Source organism: Ovis canadensis, chromosome 2 (assembly GCF_042477335.2).
Source record: "Ovis canadensis isolate MfBH-ARS-UI-01 breed Bighorn chromosome 2, ARS-UI_OviCan_v2, whole genome shotgun sequence".
NCBI lineage: Eukaryota > Metazoa > Chordata > Mammalia > Artiodactyla > Bovidae > Ovis > Ovis canadensis.
In genome coordinates, this window is record NC_091246.1 from 224,259,119 (window position 1) to 224,279,871 (window position 20,753).

Here is a 20,753-nt window from a genome sequence, read left to right on the forward strand (position 1 = left end):
TACTACCTTCTCTACTTGCCTTAGAAATAGATTTGATCTTGACTTTCTGCTCCCTTGGCCTTTTCCCTCACACCTGTGCTGCTATAATAGAACCACAATGAAGGAATCTAATTCTGAAGGTAGGGGGAGAACTGGGGAAGAGCAGTGAGTTCTTCTTAGAGGCAAGGTATGAATTTGGAATTCCTCTGGACAAAATAAAAATTCTTGTTTGGAGAGAACACTGTTAGTTTTTGTTGTCGTTGTTATTTTTGGACTTATGAAAAATTATTTGACAATTTTTTATTTCTTTTGTCACCACCAACCCTATGGTCATGTGGTTCAGTACTATACAAAGAAAATCCAAACTTTATGCTTCAGAAGGCTCCAGATAATGTTTTCACATTAATTACTTCCTTACCTGCACTGACTTTAATCCCTGGCTATAAAAGTGTGAAGAAGTTGCCCCTTCCCAGAATATACTGGGAATAGAGTGCCCTGCACCCATAAGACAAAAATAAAGCTGCACCCTAGGGTTTAGAACGGATGTGATATGGTGTGAAAATGTCATGCATGTTAAATCATTTGGCCTCATATGGTCCTTAGGAGCGAATGAATTTTAATCCACTTAACAACTGGAGTAAGGAATTTTGAGTTGCAAGGGTTTCTACAGAACAGTTGCATAATAAATAGGTCTGGGGATGAAGGGTAGCTTGGCCAAAGTTACAAATTATAGGCAAAGTTGGATCTCAAGCCCAGATCCCCTAATCCCCAGTCCAGGCTTCTTGCCACTGTTCCATGAGACACACTGTAGAGAGATTTTGGGCCTCTTTTTTTTCCTGTGCTTTTTCTCTATTTGAATTCTCCCTTTATATTCTGGGGGCCATGTGCCAGAGACTCTTGCCCTCTTGCAATCATTCTACCTGCCAATCCTGTCATTGAGTTTGAGGACATTTGGCCCTGTGAAAGGGGGGAAAAGCTGTCACCAAAATGGGACCAGAAAGACAGGCTCAAGTTGCCACACTGAGGGTCAATGCCTTCATAACTGATGACTTCAAAGCATTATGACCAACATGCTGCTGAAGGGTAAACTGACCAGAGGAAGCACTCAATATTTCTGGATTATTTTTGAACACAAATGCCTAATCAAATGCCTGATCAAGGTTGGGCCAAGAGAGACCCTCGCTATCCAGCCATCTCTTGGACTTGATTTGCTAAAACTCTACTTCTTATTCTCAGAAGTGATCAATTGAGGGTGAAGAAAATGAGACAGGTTGGACGCCTAAGTTCATTTTGCCTCTTAAGGCTCTTAAAAAAAATGGAACTGACAAAGAAGTATTTCTTGGCAGTATTATTGCCTATTTGCTTTACTCACTGTTACCTTGGGCAGAATTCTCATATTTGGAGAGCTAGATTTTGTTATATTTATACCAGAGAAAAGGAAAAAAGTAGCTCCCTTGCTATTCCCTAGAATGCTAAAATTCTTAGGTCCAAAGCAGAAAGTCTTAGCAACACTTTGCCTTCCACACACCCTATGCTAGGACAGCAGGGAAGACTTGCCAAGTGAAATCTTTAAAACAAAGCCTTTTTTTTTTTTTTTTTTTTTTCAGCAAGGACCAAAGAAAGAGCCAGACTTTGGCCAGTAAATTCCAAATGCTGAACATCCTTATTGCTGTTCTGGGAGGAAATGTGGAAGGTCATACTGCTGAGATGTCCTAGAGTTCTGCTGAGGACAGTGTCTCCACACAGAAGTATTTGTTTCCTCAGTAGACCACTGCTCTCCAGTAGTGATGATGGTACTTTCTTCATGCTGCAAGGAAGCAAAAACAAAACTAAAGTTATAAAGGTCCCTGGTTAGGGAGTGAGAGTCTCAGGATTTCTTCAGGTGTGCACACAAGGCCAATTTTCCATATTTTCCTTTATGATTTTGTTACCTCTTTAGCTATGGTTTGGCCTGGCTTACTTTTGGGTCAGTCAAGTGTTCCCAGAACCAGCTATATATGGGGCCCAGTATAAAGTGAGTATGTTGAACTTTTGTTAAAAAAATAATGTCAAGGTGGTGACAGCAGAGCATAAACCAAACCTGAGATCCCCTGGGCAAAAGATTGTTTGTGACTGCACAGGTCCTGTTCTCTTGAAGCCCACAGTGTCCTTCCTGATTTAAGGTACTTCTTATGGTAAAATCCCAGATAACACATTGAACTATCCCTGTCTCATTTATCTTTATAGTCCAGGAGAGCTGGTCGAATATTTTATTCATGAGGGGCTTGATGAATACTTACAAATGGCCTGCTTCTCACTGAGGCCATGACAGGTGTCCCAGAATGAATGGAGTCTCTTGGGCAATGGCTCCATCATCACCTCCTGGGTCTATTTATGCAAACTATTACCCTAAAGAAAGGGTACCTAAACTATTTAGTCTTCATAAAGCGAGGACCACAGCCTTGTCTAACTCAATGAAACCAAGCCATGCCCGTGGGGCAACCCAAGATGGACGGGTCATGGTGGAGAGGTCTGACAGAATGTGGTCCACTGGAGAAGGGAATGGCAAACCACTTCAGTATTCTTGCCTTGAGAACCCCATGAACAGTATGAAAAGGCAAAATAATAGGCCGGGAGTTGGTGATGGACAGAGAGGCCTGGTGTGCTGCAATTCATGGGGTCGCAAAGAGTCGGACACGACTGAGCGACTGAACTGAACTGAACTGAAAGCGAGGTTCATCATGTCTCTCTGCTGCTGAGAATGTGTGGGAAACTTTCTGTCTACAAGGTCTGGTTCCTTTTTAAGTTTTCATATCAGCCCTCCCAATCCCAACTTCATTCTTTAACTGTGTCTTTCATTCTTTCCTTCAGGCAACCTCTGCTTGGTCTGGTCAAACTGGGATATTTCAAAAGTATAAAAAGTATAGATGTTTACAGGAAATTCAATGTCTTACTTGCACTGTTATTTTTTAGCATTTTAATCTATTAAATTCCTAGGGAACTTTAAAAACTTAAAATAAATTTCCTCTAATTATATGATTACTTCTTCAGTAAACTCCCATTATTTATCTCTTGAATACGTTTTGTATCATTTACCAGATTATGTCTAGAATTTTTTACTTCTATGCTTTTCTTCTCAGACATTGAACTTCTTGAGGCTGGAGTTGTATCTCTGTGAGTTTCTGGAGAATGGGGCAGGGATAGTAGATGAAAAAGATGAGTTGGACCAAGGCCTTGAATTCCACATTTTTGGGAATTTGAGTGGGGTCTAGGAAAGGGCTGGAGGGAGAGATGATATAGGTGCTGAGAGAAGCTTTTGGGAGTGTAGGATATGCTCACTATTTTGATTTGTGGTGATATGTTAAAACTTACCAAATTGAACATTTGAAATATGTACAGCTTTGTTGTATGTCAATTATAATTTAATAGATTCGTTACAGATTCCGTATCATTGAGGTCCTCACTTAAGAGTTGTTTCTAGAAATGAGAAGATGGAACTAACGGATGGAAGAATGCACACCTGAATGTGTCAGCGGATGGGGGCTTTGATGATGCTAGACTTGTGTCTACAAGGCAGGGAGAATTTTCATTGGTTAGTATCATTCAGGGCGGTTCATATGGGCTATACTGATGCACAACCAGCTGTTCTAGCAGTCCTAATAGGTGCTTTCTTGACTTTATCCAAATGTCTCCGTATTCCCCCAAATCCAACCAAGCTCTCTCGTTAAGTCTCAGCCATTGTGACCATCATCAATCACAGGTCCTTTTACCAAGAGGGCCCATGTCATGGCCACATGTCTCCATATATAAAAGGGAGTGGTGAGTGGGCTGCTTTGGACAAATAGAGATGGAGTGAGGGAGGGGGAGCTGACCAAGGCTGCTGTTTCAACAAGAAACCCACTGCTGGCCAGAGTTGGGAAATGTAAGAGGATGGTGAAATCCCATAGACATAAGTGTTCAAGATGCCATCGAAAGGACTTACCACAGAGACAGAAAGCAATGAAGTTATGTCAGGAAAAACCCAAGAAGCCAAGGTACTGAGGACATTTTCTGATTCAGAAAGGGAACTCTCAGATCATGAGAATTATCATCCTGGCTTGACAGGTGTTCCAAAAATGTCAAGCCCTTATCAAAGCAGAGCTCTCCATTCATCTCCCCCAAACTCTTCAGCCCTTCCCTAGCATTCTTCACTCCTCCCTGTCTCCCTCCAACCTTGATTCCTCAGCAGCCCTGCAAAGGACCAGACTTTATGTGCTCATTGCTCTTCTTTAGGCTATAGGGGAGGTGAAGTCACTCAGTCGTGTCCGACTCTTTGCGACCCCATGGACTGTAGCCTACCAGGCTTTTCCATCCATGGGATTTTCCAGGCAAGAGTACTGGAGTGGGTTGCCATTTCCTTCTCCAGGGGATCTTCCCGACCCAGGGATCGAACCCAGGTCTCCCACATTGTAGGCAGACGCTTTACCGTCTGAGCCACCAGGGACGTCCTCCCCCTAATCTTGCGCATTATCTCCAGGCCTACTGTTGAAGCTAGGCTTCTCCAACTGTTAGAAACCTTAACGTCTGGTGGAATCTCTGGCAAACTGACTGGGGAGGTCCTTATATGAAAAATGAATGGTATAACTGAGTATGCTGCTGCTGCTGCTAAGTCACTTCAGCCGTGTCTGACTCTGTGCGACCCCATAGACGGCAGCCCACCAGGCTCCCCTGTCCCTGGGATTCTCCAGGCAAGGACACTGGAGTGGGATGTCATTTCCTTCTCCAATGCATGAAGGTGAAAAGAGAAAGGGAAGTCGCTCAGTCGTGTCTGACTCTTAGCGACCTCATGGACTGCAGCCCACCAGGCTCCTCCGTCCTTGGGATTTTCCAGGCAAGAGTACTGGAGTGGGGTGCCATTGCCTTCTCCTATAACTGAGTATACCTGAGTATAATTTTTAAATTTTTTCATTCTTGTCTCTTAGTCAGCTACATATGCCATTGTCCTGATTGAAGAAGATGATTGAACCAGTGTCTTTCAATGTCATGTTTTCTTTCAAGGTCGGCAGAAAGAAAAACCTCTTTTACTTCAAGCCCAAGACCACCACCATCATCACTGACTCCTCTTCTCTGCCCCAGGGTCTCTAAATAAACTTTCTCTCCTTTCACTGACAAACAGTGTTCTGTTTAGTTGGAGAGTGACCTGTGGCAATCTGGAAAACTGCCCCCACCTTTTGTTAATGTTATAGAGCAAGTGGAATGTGATGAATAGAGGCATAATCAAGTGAGTCAGGAGGAAAGATGTAGTTTTCTCCTTTGTTCCGGTTTAAGAGATTTGCTAATGAAATGTGTGTTTGGGTTGTGGTTTGGGATAGGTTGTGATGGTTTCTGGCTATGAAAAGAGCCTACTTGTTTTTTGATGGACCTTCTAAACTGGCTGGGCCGGAGGGTACAAGAACCAGAGAGCTTGTAACCAGATCAACATTAGCTCATACATCTAGTTTCACTTGTTGGTAATTAGTTATGAAGATACCCATTTTTCTAGAAACAGACCCATATCACGTAAACATGAAACACATTGTAAACGCAGGAAAGGGCAAAAACATGACACGGTCTTAGAGTGGCATATGTGTATTTGGAACTTTTTAAAGGTATACTTATTTTTATTTTTATTTGCGTGATTTCTTCACAATGTTGTGCTAGTTTCTGCTGTACAATGAAGTGAATCAGCTATATGTATACAAACTCTCCCCCTCCGTATCCCTCTCCTCTGGATCATTCCAGAGTACCAAGCTGAAACTCCAGTACTTAAAGTCCAGTACTTTGGCCACCTCATGCGAAGAGTTGACTCATTGGAAAAGACTCTGATGCTGGGAGGGATTAGGGGCAGGAAGAGAAGGGGACAACCGAGGATGAGATGGCTGGATGGCATCACGGACTCGATGGACGTGAGTCTGAGTGAACTCCGGGTGATGGTGATGGACAGGGAGGCCTGGCGTGCTGCGATTCATGGAGTCGCAAAGAGTCGGGCACGACTGAGCGACTGAACTGAACTGAACTGAGGATGTATTTTAGTCTTTGCAGCTGAAAGGAGCCTTTACTAGTGAATGGCCACGGCCACATTCTAGTGCGACTTTATAAAAATGTTTAGAGCTTGTGTGAACCTTGATTTTGCTGATCTCAATTGTACTATTGAAGTAACCAGTCTTAATGTTACAGTTGAAACAGTGGTAATAGAGTGTCCTTTTGCTCCATTAGGTACCATCAGGGGGAGATTTTCTGGCTCTTCCAGGACCTACCTTCTTTGGGTCGTAAGCTTCAACCATAGTCTTTCTTTTCCAAAGCAGTTCACCAGTTCTTATGGTACCTGGTTCCTTCTATTCATGGGCCTGTGCCTCTTTTTGGATATCTTTATGCACAGGGCCATCTTTCCACTTGTCTTGGTGGTAGTCTTAGAGTTATTGTAAAGGGTCATTTTGGAAGAGGTAAGCATAGGGAAGTGGGTACAGAACCAACTAGTCCTGACTAGATATTAAGTCAGTGAAAGGAGGAAGGAAGCTAAGTGGCTCTTCATAAGGTCAGGGCCTTGTGTGACACAATGTGGTCATAAGTCCAGTGTTATCCTTTATGTCCTACTGGCAGATGTGAAACTGGTTCCAAATTCAAGTTCATGGGCTTAAGAATTTGAGTGCAGACCTATTTGTCCTTTTACGATTCATTCTCTAAGAGTCTTCCTCCATTCTTCCTATGTATTATGTCTTGGGGGTGACTTAATTTTATTTATTTGTATTTGTTTATTTTTAAAGTTAATTTTATTGGAGTATAGTTGCTTCCCTGGTGGCTCAGATGGTAAAGAATCTGCCTGAAATGCAGGAGACCCAGGTTTGATCCCTGGGTCAGAAAGATACCCTGGAGAAGAGAATGGCAACTCCAGTATTCTTGTCTGGGAAACTCCATGGACAGAGGAGCCTGCCGGGCTGCAGTTCACAGTGTTGTAAAGAGCTGGACACACTGAGTGACTACACTTTCACTTTCATAGCTGCTTTACACCGTTGTGTTAGTTTCTGCTGTATGAAGTGAATTCGCTCAGTCGTGTCCGACTCTTTGCGACCCCATGGACTGTAGCCCACCAGGCTCCTCCCTCCATGGGATTCTCCAGGCAAGAGTACTGGAGTGGGTTGCCATTTCCTTCTCCAGTTTTGCTGTATAGCAAAGCCAATCAGTTGTATGTATACCTATATCCTCTCTGTTTTAGCTTCCCTTCCCATTTAAGTCAGGGGGTGACTTGATTTTACTCACCCTCTGATTGAGCAGGAGTTAGAAACCTGGGTGCAGGTTTTATGCTGGGAAGCAGATCTGAGAAAACAGGAGGGAGAAGATAGAGTGTGGGACAGAGGAGGAAGAGGAAAGAGTGAGCTGCTGTTCCTTTAATTAACTGTCAAGTGGTTTTCCATTTTTTAATTTATTTAGAGCTTTGTAAACAATTAGATTATATATGAATTTAATAATGAAAACTTGCAAACTGTTAAAAAAAAAGAGTGAGCTAGTGAGGTGATCACTGTTTCACAGGCAATAGGGGTTCAATCCCCCTGGAGCCCTTCTGAGGAGCAGTGTGAAATGCCCTCAGAATTGTCCGTCCTGGTCCTGTGAGGCTGGAACATTCGTCCGTTGACCTCCATCCCCTACTAGTAGAAGGTCCTGGGAATGTTAACTGCCCCCTACCAGGCTGCCTAGCATCTTTGGTTGTGGAAATACTTCCTGTTATTTCATTCTCTGCTTTTGAGGGTCTCAGACAAAAATGAGATAGAAAGTGCTTCATTTTAACACTTAACCTTTCTGATTGTGTGTATGTACATTTGTGCGTGTGTGTGTATATAAATGTGTGTGTGTGTGTGTTAGTTGCTCAGTCATGTCCAACTCTTTTTGACTCCATGGACTGGAGCCCACCGGGTTCCTCTGTCCATGGGATTCTCCAGGCAAGAATACTGGAGTAGGTTGCCATGGCTTCTTCCTCCAGGCGATCTTCCCAACCCAGAGATCGAACCCGCGTCTCCTGCATTGCAGGCAGATTCTTTACTCACTGAGCCACCTGGGAAACCCATGTCTATACACGTTTGCATTTTGTTGTTGTTCAGTTGCCAAGTCATGTCCGACCTTTGCAGCCCCATGGACTGCAGCATGCCAGGCTTCCCTGTCCCTCACTAGCTACTGCAGTTTGCCCAAGTTCATGTCCACTGAATCAGCGATACCATCTAACCATCTCATCCTCTTGTTGCCTCCTTCTCCTACATGTCTGCACAATGTTCTGTTATTTGGATTTGCCTAGTCTATTTAACTAACATTCTATATTTAGGGCATTTATAATTTTATTTTATCTGTTAATAGAAATGCATGCAAAATCTACTTTTTCTCCAATATTTGTTAGTACTTCTTATGTTTCCTTAGGCTGCCTCCACAGAAGTGAAATTACAGCATCAAGAAGGATGGCATCCTTAAGAATTAATAATTTTTTCCAACTTGTTTTCTAGAGAGGTTTGATTGACCTATAGTCCCATCAGCAGTGTGAAAGAGCATTTAGCATGAACTTTGACAATGACCTGGAGCAGGTGACTAAGAGAGGCTGTAAAATCTTATTACTTAGAGAACCTTTAGCATGGTGGAGGCTTCTGTTTACTTAGGATAAGTTAAGGGCAATTCTACTTGAATAGAAAAGCGATGGATGGCATTCATCCTGGATTCCCTGTCTCCCTTATTCTGAAAATGCTTCTTTACACAGGCACACCTTGGAGACATTGTAGGTTCAGCTCCAGACCACTGCAATAAAGCAAATACCACAATAAAGCAAGTCATATGAATTTTTGGTTGCCAGTGAATATAAAAGTTAAGCTTACACTGTATTGTAGTCTACTAAGTGTCCCATAGCTTTATGTCTAAAAATGTACATGCTTCAATTAAACAAAACTTTATTGCTAAAAACTGTTAACTATCTTCTGAGCCATCAGTGAGTCATAGTGGTAATATCAAAGATCACTCACTGATCACAGATCACCGTAACAAATGCAATAATAATGAAAAAAGTTTGCAACATTGCAGGAATTATTAAAATGCAGAGAGAGGAAGTGAAGAAAGCTATTGGGAAAATGGTGCCAATAGACTTGTTCGATGTAGGATTGCCACAAACCTTCAATTTCTTAAAAAATGCAATCTCTGCAGAGTGCAATAAAGTGAAATGCAATAAAATGAGGTGTATGACTAGTTGAAAAAAGCACATATGTACCCATGTGCACGTGTGTGCACACACAAACACACAGAACAGATTCTTAGAAAAGCAATATCTAACAGTTTTCAAAGGTTCTGAATTTATTGTCACTTGTTTACTTTTATTTTTTGTTTATCTATGTAGTTAATGAATTACCAGGTGTCCTGTGTTAGAATTTCTGTGACTATGTGTGAAAGGGTAAACCAGCTGTTAGGATTCTTGAAATTTCACTTATCACCAAATGCTTTAAAGAAAGTCTGACCAAAAAAAAGCTTGAGTTATGAATCAGCAGAATTGGAAAGCATTTAATGTTCCTTCATCTTTTCTGTTTCCCAAGAATAAAACTAGTAATCAAAAAAGGGATTAAAAAAATGGAGCTCAATATAAAGAAGGAAAATTGAAGATCAAGTTCATAAAAGTTTCAGTTCAGCCATGGGATTAATGAGCACGAATCATATATTTTTTAAATGAGAACTTCAGTTCAGTTCAGTTGCTCAGTCATGTCTGACTCTTTGCGACCCCATGAATCTCAGCACACCAGGCCTCCCTGTCTATCACCAACTCCTGGAGTTTACCCAAACTCTTGTCCATTGAGTCAGTGATGCCATCCAGCCATCTCATCCTCTGTTGATCCCTTCTCCTCCTGCCCCCAATCCCTCCCAGCATCAGGGTCTTTTCCAATGAGTCAACTCTTCGCATGAGGTGGCTAAAGTACTAGAGTTTCAGCTTCAGCATCAGTCCTTCCAATGAACACCCAGGACTGATCTTAGGTGAAGGTAAACTGCAGCCACATCAACATTTTCCAGTGCTGCTCTGTCTTTCTTTTTGACCTCCTTGCCTCGCTTATATTTTAGGCTCAGAGCACATTCATATCTGTCACCAACAAAAAATGGGCCTGGGTATCATTAGAAACAAGAAGAATAGAACTTAAGAATTCTTAAGCCCCAGATGAATATCCCCACGAGATCTTAAAAAGATAATTTGCTATTTTCATGGAAGAATTAGGCAAACTTCTGATTCACCATCCTTGTTGGGCTCCATTAGTGTGTAAGAGAGGCCATTCTTCTAGATGACCAGGGAGAGCTCTTTTGCTGCCTGGCCCCAGCATCAGAACTGTTTCCAATCAAGTGTGGATGCAGACATACATATCCAAACCATCAGGACATCAGTTACTTAGGATACACTAGTCACAGGTTGCAGCATGTCTGAAATTGGGACAATCGTGGGGTTTCCAGAAATATGGTGGTCAGTGCCCTTGGGGGAAGTGTACTTTCTAGGGGGCCTGGGTTCGGTTCCTGGGTTGGGAAGATCCCCTGGAGAGAAAGGAATGGTAAACCACTTCAGTATTCTTGCCTGGAGAATTCCATGGACAGAACCTGATGGGCTACAGTCCATGGGTTGCAAAGAGTCGGACACGACTGAGTGACTAACACTTTCACCATCAAATCTGTATTCTGGTACCTCCACAAACTTCCCATTAACCATAGCCTCTCTCTGTATTTTGTTTCATGATGAAATCTACAGAAAAAATAAATGAGAAATGAAGCCTCTTCCAAAGTAATAAAAACAGTGCATCTTGGGGAGAAGAGATGCAGACAAAAACATCTCCGCTTTGGTATAGCTTACATTGCATGTCTCTGAATTCTTGGATTGCTTTATTCATTAGTATTTCCCACAGTTCTAGGCTTGCTTCTGAAACAGAAGATGCTCAAAAAGTTCTTATTGGCTGAAAGAAGCAATCCAGTTCCAGGGCTCATCCTGACACTTTCTGATCGCTTGATCCTTCTGGGATGGTGACCTCATCTAATGGGCGCTCGTGGGTGGGTGGGTGGAAAAGTGAGGTTGTACTTACTAATGCCTGGATCCCTCTCTATGTGGGATGTTCTATAGTTTCCATATTTTGGGACCTGGTTAGTTAAACATCTTAAGTAGAGATCTTCTTTACTGTCTCAGGATAAATTAACCTAGATATGAAACAGAAAGTCTTGCTCCTGAGCACACTTGGGCATGTTGAATCCAAACAAAAGATCTCTTTCCCTGTTTTGGCTCTTTCCTCTGTTCATGTCAAGTTGCCCCTGGAACTCATATATACTGCAGGTAATGCGATTCTAAAGTTTCTGTAGGTGAGTGAATTTAATCCCTCTCTGCGAGGCAGCCCCTAGTTTGGCTCGGCCAGGGCTCCTTACTGTTTACTCTGTTCCTCTATGCACTTCCTGCCCCTTTTGGCATCGCTTAGCGATGCTTTTTCACGTTGGCAGTTCCTTCCAGTCGCTGCTGGTATTCCAGTTGTAATTTTTTCCAACACCTAGAGAACCAGGCCCATCATTTCTCTTCAGAAATACCCTCATCAGTTGGCTGGCACCGCTTCTCAGGGTGTGGGTCCCAACTCCATGGGTCCCCTCTTCCAGCAAATCAGCAGCCTCTTCCACTGAGCAGAATTCCCACCCTGTGGGTTCTTCCTTCAAGCTTTTAAGTTTTTTTTTCTTTAAATTTTTAATTGGAGGATAATTGCTTTACAGTGTTGTGTTGGTTGCTATTGTATAACAACATGAATCAGCTCTATGTATACATATGTCTGCTTCCACTGGAAACTTCCTGCCTTTCCCCCTCCATCCCACCCCTCTAGGTCATCACAGAACACTGATCTGAGCTCCCTGTGCTCTACAGCAGCTTCCCACTAGCTCTCTATTTTACACGTGGTAGGCTACCCACTCCAGTACTCTTGCCTGGAAGCTCCCATGTACAGAGGAGCCTGGTGGGCTGCAGGCCATGGGGTCGCTAAGAGTCGACACGACTGAGCGACTTCCCTTTCACTGTTCACTTTCATGCATTGGAGAAGGAAATGGCAATCCACTCCAATGTTCTTGCCTGGAGAATCCCAGGGACGAGGGAGCCTGGTGGGCTGCCGACTATGGAGTCGCACAGAGTCGGACACGACTGAGTAACTTAGCAGCAGCAGCAGCAGCGGCAGTGAATGTATGTCAGTGATACTCTTTCATTTAGCGCCACCCTCTTCTTCTCCCTCGGTGTCCATAAGTCCATTCTCTTATGTCTGCATCTCTATTCCTGACTTGCAAACAGGCGCATCAGTATCATTTTTGTAGATTCCATATATATGCATTAATATATGATATTTGTTTTTCTCTTTCTGACTTACTTCACTATATGATAGATTCTTGGTTCATGCACATCATTACAACTGACCCAAACTTGTTTATTTTTTATGACTAATATTCTACTGTATTAATAGATATGTACCACAACTTCTTTATCCATCCATCTATTGATGGACATCTAGATTGCTTTCATGTACTGGCTATTGCAAATAATGCTTGCAATGAACACTGGGGTACACGTGTCTTTTTAAATTATGGTTTTCTCAGGGTATATAACCAGTAGTGGGGTTGCTCAGTCATGTGGTAGTTTTATTCCTAGTTTCCTAAGGAATCTCTGTGCTGTTCTCCATAAGCTTTTAAGTTTAAATAATTCTAATTCCCACTTTTGTTCCTCCAGACTAAGACTGTTAGATGGTTCTTGTAACTGCTTCCTCCTCTTAATATGTATTCCCTTTGGCCTTTCTGTCCTTAGTATTGAGTTAATAATTCTTTATATTAAATTCTCTATTTTAAAATAGCTGATGTGGTTTCTGTCCCCTGAGGCTAGATCCTTGCTCCAGATTAGAGGAGCTAAAGGTCACCCTGTGAGTGACCCCAGGCAAGTCAGGCTCTCTGCTTGCGTGCATACGATGGCTCCAGGGGGCTAAAGCTAGGCCTCCATGGGAGAGTCACCTGTAGGGGACCCTGGGAAAGAAAAAGCACATCAGAGCTAGAGGAGCATACACAGAACCAGTACTATGGATCTGAGAGGATCCGCAGACATCCTAGTAGTTTCTGCAGTGTGCACATGGGAAAAAGTCAGCTTATAATACACAGAGGCTCAGGGGCCAGATGGATGATTTAGGCAATGGGTGCTCTGGGAGCTCAGGGGAGGGGAACATCAGTCAAGACAAGGAGAATCAGAATGTTTCTTGGAGAGACGGACATACAAAGGTGGACAGGGCTTTCAGGCTGGAAAACTGGTGACAAGAATGGTCAAGGATAGTCTAGGGGCACAGACTCTACTTTAGAGAGAGCTTATATATGAGTCCAAGGAGCTTTCTTGAGGCTTTACTTCTGTGTGTTGGCATCATTTTCCAATGTCATCCTCCAAGTCAGGTACCTATGACTCAGCCAATGTGTACCCCACCTAGCAGGTCCCAGAAACAAGTTGGGGTTGAAACAAAGATTTGCTTGTTTGAGAAAAAGACTGCTTCTTCCCTGGTCTAGCTTTAGATCATTCTGGGATGGCATCTTGTCTGCGGGCACCTCCTGGAAAAGACCTTCAACTTGGTTTAGGGAAATCTGCATGTGACCATAGAACGGTGGATGGTAGGAGGAATTTCAATGTGTGATCTGCAGCAGTGTTGTGTCCAACTCTTTGCAACTGCAACGACTGTAGCCCTCCTGGCTCCTCTGTCCATGGGATTCTCCAGGCAAGAATACTGGAGTGGGTTACCATTCCCTTCTCCAGGGCATCTTCCCAACCCAGGGATCGAGCCCAGGTTTCCTGCACTGCAGGCTGATTCCTTACTATCTGAGCTACCAGGGAATCCCTTGATCTGCAGCACAGGCTCCTTCAAATTTCCGCTCCACGTTGTCTTGACTTCCTTAGCCAGACAACTAAGCACTTGGACATACCTGGTCTGAACTGTTATTTCATATCTCTTCCAAACCCAGTTGGGGATAGTATTCACAATCTTCATACATAACAGATTTTCCAGGATGGCCTCAAGCGCAAATATGTTTGATGAGGGAAGTGATCTTGAACCACACTGTCAAAAGGCACGGGTCCTTCTCTCAGGAAGCCTGTGGTTTAGCGCATGAAGCTGCCTTGTCTGATAACTTGGTGCTTTTGCTGCCAACACATGTGGCTACCATAGAGGCACCGTCACAGGGGTGATCTTTCCTCTGTTTTTGGTGAAGGAAAAAGGGATGGGAAAAGGCAAATGAGTTGTGCATGGTGGTGGGTGGGGGCAGCTTGGGAAAATGGGGGTTGTTCAGCTCTCCAAGGGTGGTCATTGGGAGGGTGGGCATGCTTCCTTGGGGGAATGGAGGCTTGGAGAAGCAGCCTTCATTCTGTCACCATCATCATCTCCAGCTCCTCCTGATTTCATGTCTTACGGGAGAGATAGCAGGAGGGAGGCTGCAGAACCACTTGGGCAAAGCAAAGCCCCACAGGTGCTCCCAACTCCCAGCCCTGCTGGGCATGGATGGGGCTCAGGATTAGGATCCAGATTTGACCTTGATTGGGTGGCCATGGAACGTGGAAGCATAAAGAGGGTGGGGGCATGGGGAGAAAAGTTCCAAAGAAGAAAAAGAACATAAAGAGGGAGACAGAAAAAGATGAGCCAAGGAACAAATACGGGACGGCACAGGGGAGACGCCAAGGGCGGGAGACCCAGAGGAAAGTGAGAAGGGAAGGTGGGAGGTGGCCAGGACCTGCTCTCTGTCTCCTGGGGGCAAAGGAGGCTGAGGTTGGCACAGCAGGGACTCTTCCCAGGGTGGTCAGGGAAGGAGGCTTGGTGAGGGAAAGGCAGGGAGCTTCACCCCAGGCTGCCTCTGGAGCCTGGAATCCCTCCAGGCTGGGGAGAGAGGTGCTCTGAACCCCTTCCCACCTTTGGATCCGCCACCTGCCAGCCCTGCGTGCCTGCAGGCAGACCTGTCTCTCCTTCCCACACGCCTACTTGCAAGCCAGCTGTCTCCCTTTCTTTCCCCTCCCCTCTAGCTCCCCCTCTTCTAATTCTCAGAACTCATTCCCACTGAGTTCCAGGAAATGGCTGGTGCAACTTTGTAACCAAACGCCCTGAATCCCTTTGTGTATGGTTTACGCTCTTTTACCCCTTTGTGGTGTCCTTCACACTGGGTCTGGTTACAGAGAGACTGATCAAGCCAGGCTGGCTGGGGACTCTCCAGGGATCATGGAGCCTCCCGGAGCTCTTTCTGCCTGGTGCCTGAGGGCCAGCCATCCTGAGGGAGGTGAACTGTGAAGGATCCTGCCCGCAGCACCAGAGCTCATACCTATCTCCCCCGTGTGACGGTGATGATGATGGCAATGATGATGGCAATGACGATGGTGATGATGGTGATGACGGTCTGCTCTTCTTCCGGGACCTGCTCCCCACACCTGGCTCCTTTCCTCCTTTCTCTCCATCCTGAGTCCCGACAGAGCCGGCATCTCCAGGCTGACCCTTTCCGGGGGGTTGCAATGCTCTGGAATAGACAGAGGTCATATTTTCACCTTCCTCGGAGAAATCTTTGGTGTCTAACTTGGCTGATGGCTGCAGTTCCCTTTTCTGTATCTTCATTGTCTAGATCTTGTGTGAATGATTTGAAGAAGACAGGATGTTTCTTAGGCCTTGAACTCATTCATTACCCTTCATGGAACATTGGAGGGGTTCTTCCTCCCTCCCTCTACCCCAGCACCTCCCATGTGGGCACATACAGTCAGATGGGAGTCAAGTGACAACCCCACAGGCCACCTTGCTGTGGTGGAAAGTGTAAGTTCAAGTCCAGGAGGCCTGGGCACTCTTCTGAACTCCATTAGGAATCAGCTGTGCAGTGCTGGGGAAGACCCTTCTCCAGGGATCACAGCTTTGTGCACCTGCAGCTCTGGGAGAGTGTGCCTGGGGTTGGCTTCACAACTTACTGGTGACAGTCTGGTGAGAGAAAGCACATGTGTCTGGCAGGGTTCCTGCCGAACAGGAGGGATTAGCACCAAGCAACTTTTGCTTGGAGTTGCACAGACCCGCATCCAGCCCAGGCAGGGGTCTGTCATCATCCTGCCCATCTCTCCCCAGGGGGTGCTGAGGTTCAGAATTACCACTCACACTCTCTGAGTTCCTTTCCAGATTTCACGGAAGAGAAACGAAGGGAGCAGCATCAGAGAGAGAGGAGAATATGGATTGATGGAGAGGAGTAAGGAGTCCTTTGCTCCGTGGCAGTCACTTGAAAGCATGAACAGGGATGGGGTATGGGGTGTCCTAGGCTTCCCAGGCGGCACAGAGGTAAAGAACCTGCCTGCCAGTGCAGGAGATGCAGGATACACGGGCTTGATCCCTGGGTCAGGAAGATCCCCTGGAATAGAAAATGGCAACCCACTCCAGTATTCTTGCTTGGAAAAGTCCAGGGACAGAGGAGCCTGGCAGGCTACAGTCCATGGGGTTGCAAAGAGTCTGACACGACTGAGGAATTAAGCATGCATGCACACATGTGGAGCATCTGGCTACAAGGTCACTGCTCTGCAGGGACAGCTGTGGATTCGTGCAAGGCCTTGGTGTGAGAGCCAGAAATCTTACTGGTGAATCAGAGGGCAGGAGTTAGGTTGCCAGGTGTCCTTTCTGGGTTTCAGGTTGAGGTTGGTCCTGGGGTAGCAGGTAGCTTCTGATATAGCTTAGGTGATTAACAGCATCTGAGGCAACATCAGCATCACTATGGGTAGACAAGGCTCTATTCTAACAGGGCACCAAGCAGGGGAGAGGTCCCAGGTGAAAGGTAGCAAGCTGATTTTGAGAAATGGATAGAATTGACCATCTTTATCATCAGAACAAACATTATGCTCAGATCCTAAGTCCTGGGAAGACAGCAAAGAGAAGGGCATAGAGAGGTGGAAAGTGGGAGGAGAGCTGACAAGGAGTAAAATTTTCAGACAGGTTCTTTGGGGTTTGGAGTGAGTGCATGAAAGCTGTGGGAGCTGGCTGTTCAAGAGGAAGTCCTGGTCTATTGAATATGATTCCAGTTCAATGGAGAGAACAGAGTGACCCCAGCAAATATGCAGGGGAAGCTGGGTATGCCCTGTTTCAGGGACCTGGGGAGCTTTCGGGACATGTGGAGGGGCTTGCTTAAACACTACTTTGTCCAACATCCTCACTCCATAGTTGCGGAAGGGGAGGCCCAGGGAGGTCCCACATCTCATCAGCAACACCTTTGTGCCGAGGCGGCCTTCGACTCCAGGGACAGGGATGGTGGTCTCTCCCCTGTCAGGGGCTTTCCTGGGTGTACCCTCTCTGATGATCTTTGCTTCCTAGGAGCAGAGAGGATCTGAAGGATGCCTAAAGGTAGGGGCTGGGGTGGGGCTGGGCCCATAGCAGCGGTTTTCTGAGAGTGGTCCTCAGACCAGCATCAACATCACCTGGAAACTTGGTGTGCGTGTGTGCTAAGCTAAGCTTAGTTGTCTCCATCTCTTCGTGACACTATGGACCATAGCCCATCAGTCTCCTCCATCCATGGTTTTCTCCAGGCGAGAATACTGGAGTGGGTTGCCATGCCCTTCTCCAGGGGATCCTCCCAACCCAGGGATCGAACCCAGGTCTCCTGCATTGCAGGCAGATTCTTTACCATCTGAGCCACCAGGGAAGCCTGGTGGAAACTTGGTAGACATGCAAATTCTCACTGCCTCTCTGGCCTACTGAGTCAGAATCTCTGGAGAATGGGGCTCTAGGTGGCTGATATGCCTGAGGGATGGAGAGTGGCTGGCTTAAAGCATTCCGGTGCCCCACACTGACCGGAAACCACTTGAGACCCCCAGCCATGCCAAAAGGAAGCTCTTGAGAGAACTCTCTCTGATCCTCTTTGCCCTCCCCGGCATCCACAGTGCTCCTCAGGTCTGCTCTCCCCAGGCATATCCCACTGTCACCCCTCTGGGCCCGCAGCCTTATCTGCAGGTCCCAGATAAAGACTGAGTTGACCTAATCAGTCCGGCTCGACTGGCTGGCTCCAGGGAGGTCTGCCTGTGGTGCCACCGCCAGAAATGAAGCGGCTCATGTGCCCGACCCCCTCCCTCCAGTCCACGGGCCCCCCTGGCCACCACCATCTCTCCTCCAGGAAACGCCAGGCCTTGGCAGGTGGACCCTTCCTCCTTCCCAATCAGCCACAGCAACTTTATTCCTAAGAAAGATAAGGGGTGACTCTCTTCGGCTTCTGTGAAAAGCACAGTGGCAAAAGCTTCAGTGTCAAGGGCGGGCTGTCGGATGGCTGGCTGTTGGGGGAGAGAAAGAGGAATGGAACGGAAAAGATCTCAGCCTGCCACACAAGAGAACAATACATCATTGTATGTTTCAACAGTGCTGCAAGACAACTGACACTTTGAATGACTAAATTCTCTGTCTTCACTTCCAATATAGTCTGGATTTGGACTATATTGGAAGCTACATCTTTGCTCATTATTATGCCTACTGAAGTCAATTAATAGGGTAGGGTCTCCCCACATTGCGAAAAACTGGAATCCGGCTCAGAGACATCTGTTGACTTTCTCCCGGCATGAGTAAGCCCTTGGCTGGAGCAGGGTCCCCGAGCCCCACTCTTGGTATCATGGGCAGGCACCAGGGTTAATGCCCATAAAGCTCCATCTGTAAGGGAGGTTGGCCGACAGGCCAGATGCATGTCTCCCAGATGTTCTTTCCAGGCTCAGCCTGTGTGGCATGACGGCTTTACTAAGGGATTTTTAATCCTGAGGAAAATGGTTGTCATTCAGGGTTGGCTCAAAAATGGGCAAAGTCTGCTGTGAGTCAAACCAAGAAGTAAAGCCAAAAAAAAAAAAAAAAAAAAAGCAAAGAAGGGTTTCCATGAGACCCTGGACAGCAGTTTGGGGGTGAGGTGGTGTTGTGGCCAGGAGCAAGGGAGGGCAGGGTCTCTCAGGTTCATGTAGAGGCCAACAGAGTGCTTGTCCCAGTGGCGGGCATGTGGGTGGGGGTCTTTCCTCTGCTGCTGGCCGAAATTTCCTCTCTCTGGGTCGGTGTTCCCTTCCCTCTGCCTTCTTGCTCCAGACCTGGCAGACAGATAGACCCTGGAATACCTGGGGAAGGACTATCTGGCTGACTGTCAAATTCATGGTGAAGGCAGAGGATGGATGGTGGAAGATGAGTTTAGGAGGGGGCTGTCTGGATGTCTGGAGAGACCAGAGGCAAAGCCTGGAGCCTATGAGTTTGGGTAGGCTCTGGGAGTTGATGATGGACAGGGAAGCCTGGCATGCTGCAGTCCATGAGGTCACAAAGAGTCGGACACGACTGAACCACTGAACTTAACTGGAACCCTGGGTGTGTTGGAAATATATTTTTCTTTCTGGGTCAGCTGAGTCTTGTGCTGTCTCAATACAGCACAGCAGGGTCTTCTGCGGTTGAGGCAGGGAGATGCTTGAAGCCCCACCCCCTCAGCTCCTCCTCCTTATGCTGATCGCTTCTCTCTCATTTCTAAGCCACCTTGGAGGATCCTGAGGGTGCCATTAAACCCAGTTAAGGCACCACTGCATGCTTGTGTGTGCTAAGTTGCTTCAGTCCTGTCTGACTCTTTGTAACTCTATGGACCATAGCCCACCAGGCTCCTTTGTCCATGGGATTCTCCAGGCAAGAATACTGGAGTGGGTTGCCATGTTCTCCTCCAGGGGATCTTCCCCACCCAGGGATCGAACCCATGTCTCTTAAGTCTTCTGCAGTGGCAGGTGGGTTCTTTACCACTAGCGCCACCTGGGAAGCCCCAGGAACCACTGGAGAAGCCTAAGTCATTTGGCAAATCATTGAGCAAACTGGGTGCTTCTAAGACTCAGCATGAGCTCTCAAGTGGCTCCAATTGCTTCCTCAGGAGTCCAGCCAAGTACGAGTGGTTGGGAGGCCTTTCGATTTGCCAACCTAGGCCTGTTGCACCACAGCACAGGGGTAGGCCCTGCTACTAGAAAGACAGAAGTAGGGGCGTCTACCTAGGGCAGGTGCCACCAGTGGCTGGGGGCTCCATTTCCCTTGGAGGCCAGGGTTGTGTGGGGAGTGGTAAGGCCAGTGTAGAGAAGCAGGCGCTAAGACAGAAAGAGTGGCTACTTCTCCGGATCAGCCTTTCCTCCCCTCTGTTTCCCTGCTTGGTTCTCCACAACCCAGATGGTGAACATCAGACCCAGGGCTCTTCACACAAGGATCCACTTTCCCCCTCTTCCATCCATGATGCAAGTTGGCAAACACTTCATCCCTTAAGTCCCTCACAGCACCCAAGAGCCAGGGGCCTGAGAATCCCTTCAGGAAGGACACTCTTCCTCACAGAATCTCACCTGTCAGTCTTCTAGGGTTCAAATTCTGTGTCAGGTTCTTCCTCCCATTGAAGTCAAGTCTGTTTACTCACAGCATCCTCCACCACCGGGGGCTCTTCTGTGCTGTGTAGTGGGTCTCTCCCCTGATGCAATTCAGTCTCTGCAAGAGCAGGGACTTTGTTCAGCTGAGAACAGTGCTTAGCATACATGGAATAATTAGTGATGGTCGAATGGGAGGATCACAGTGGTCTGGGTGTCAGGGAAGGCAGCTGTCTGTACTGTGCCTTTTGCTGTGCCTCCTGCCGGGAACACCCTCCCTGTCCTTTGCTCGCCCCATTCCATGCTGATCACTTCTCTCTCATTTCTGACTCACCCTGGCGATAGAATCTTCCGGGCTACCCACCACCTGCCACCATCCGTCTTTGGCCACAGTCCCTTAGGACACCTGTTCTGCTTT

At 46.4% G+C, this 20,753-nt stretch overlaps 1 long non-coding RNA gene across 1 annotated transcript; it reads right to left on the minus strand.

Annotated features, from left to right (window-relative positions):
• Window positions 1–264: 264 nt before the first annotated feature.
• LOC138434722 (uncharacterized) lies at window positions 265–20,510 on the minus strand. Its single transcript, XR_011254840.1, has 3 exons — window positions 20,318–20,510; window positions 15,310–15,501; window positions 265–1,786 (listed from the first exon to the last, which is right to left on the minus strand). It is a non-coding gene; the product is annotated as an uncharacterized lncRNA (long non-coding RNA).
• Window positions 20,511–20,753: the final 243 nt, after the last annotated feature.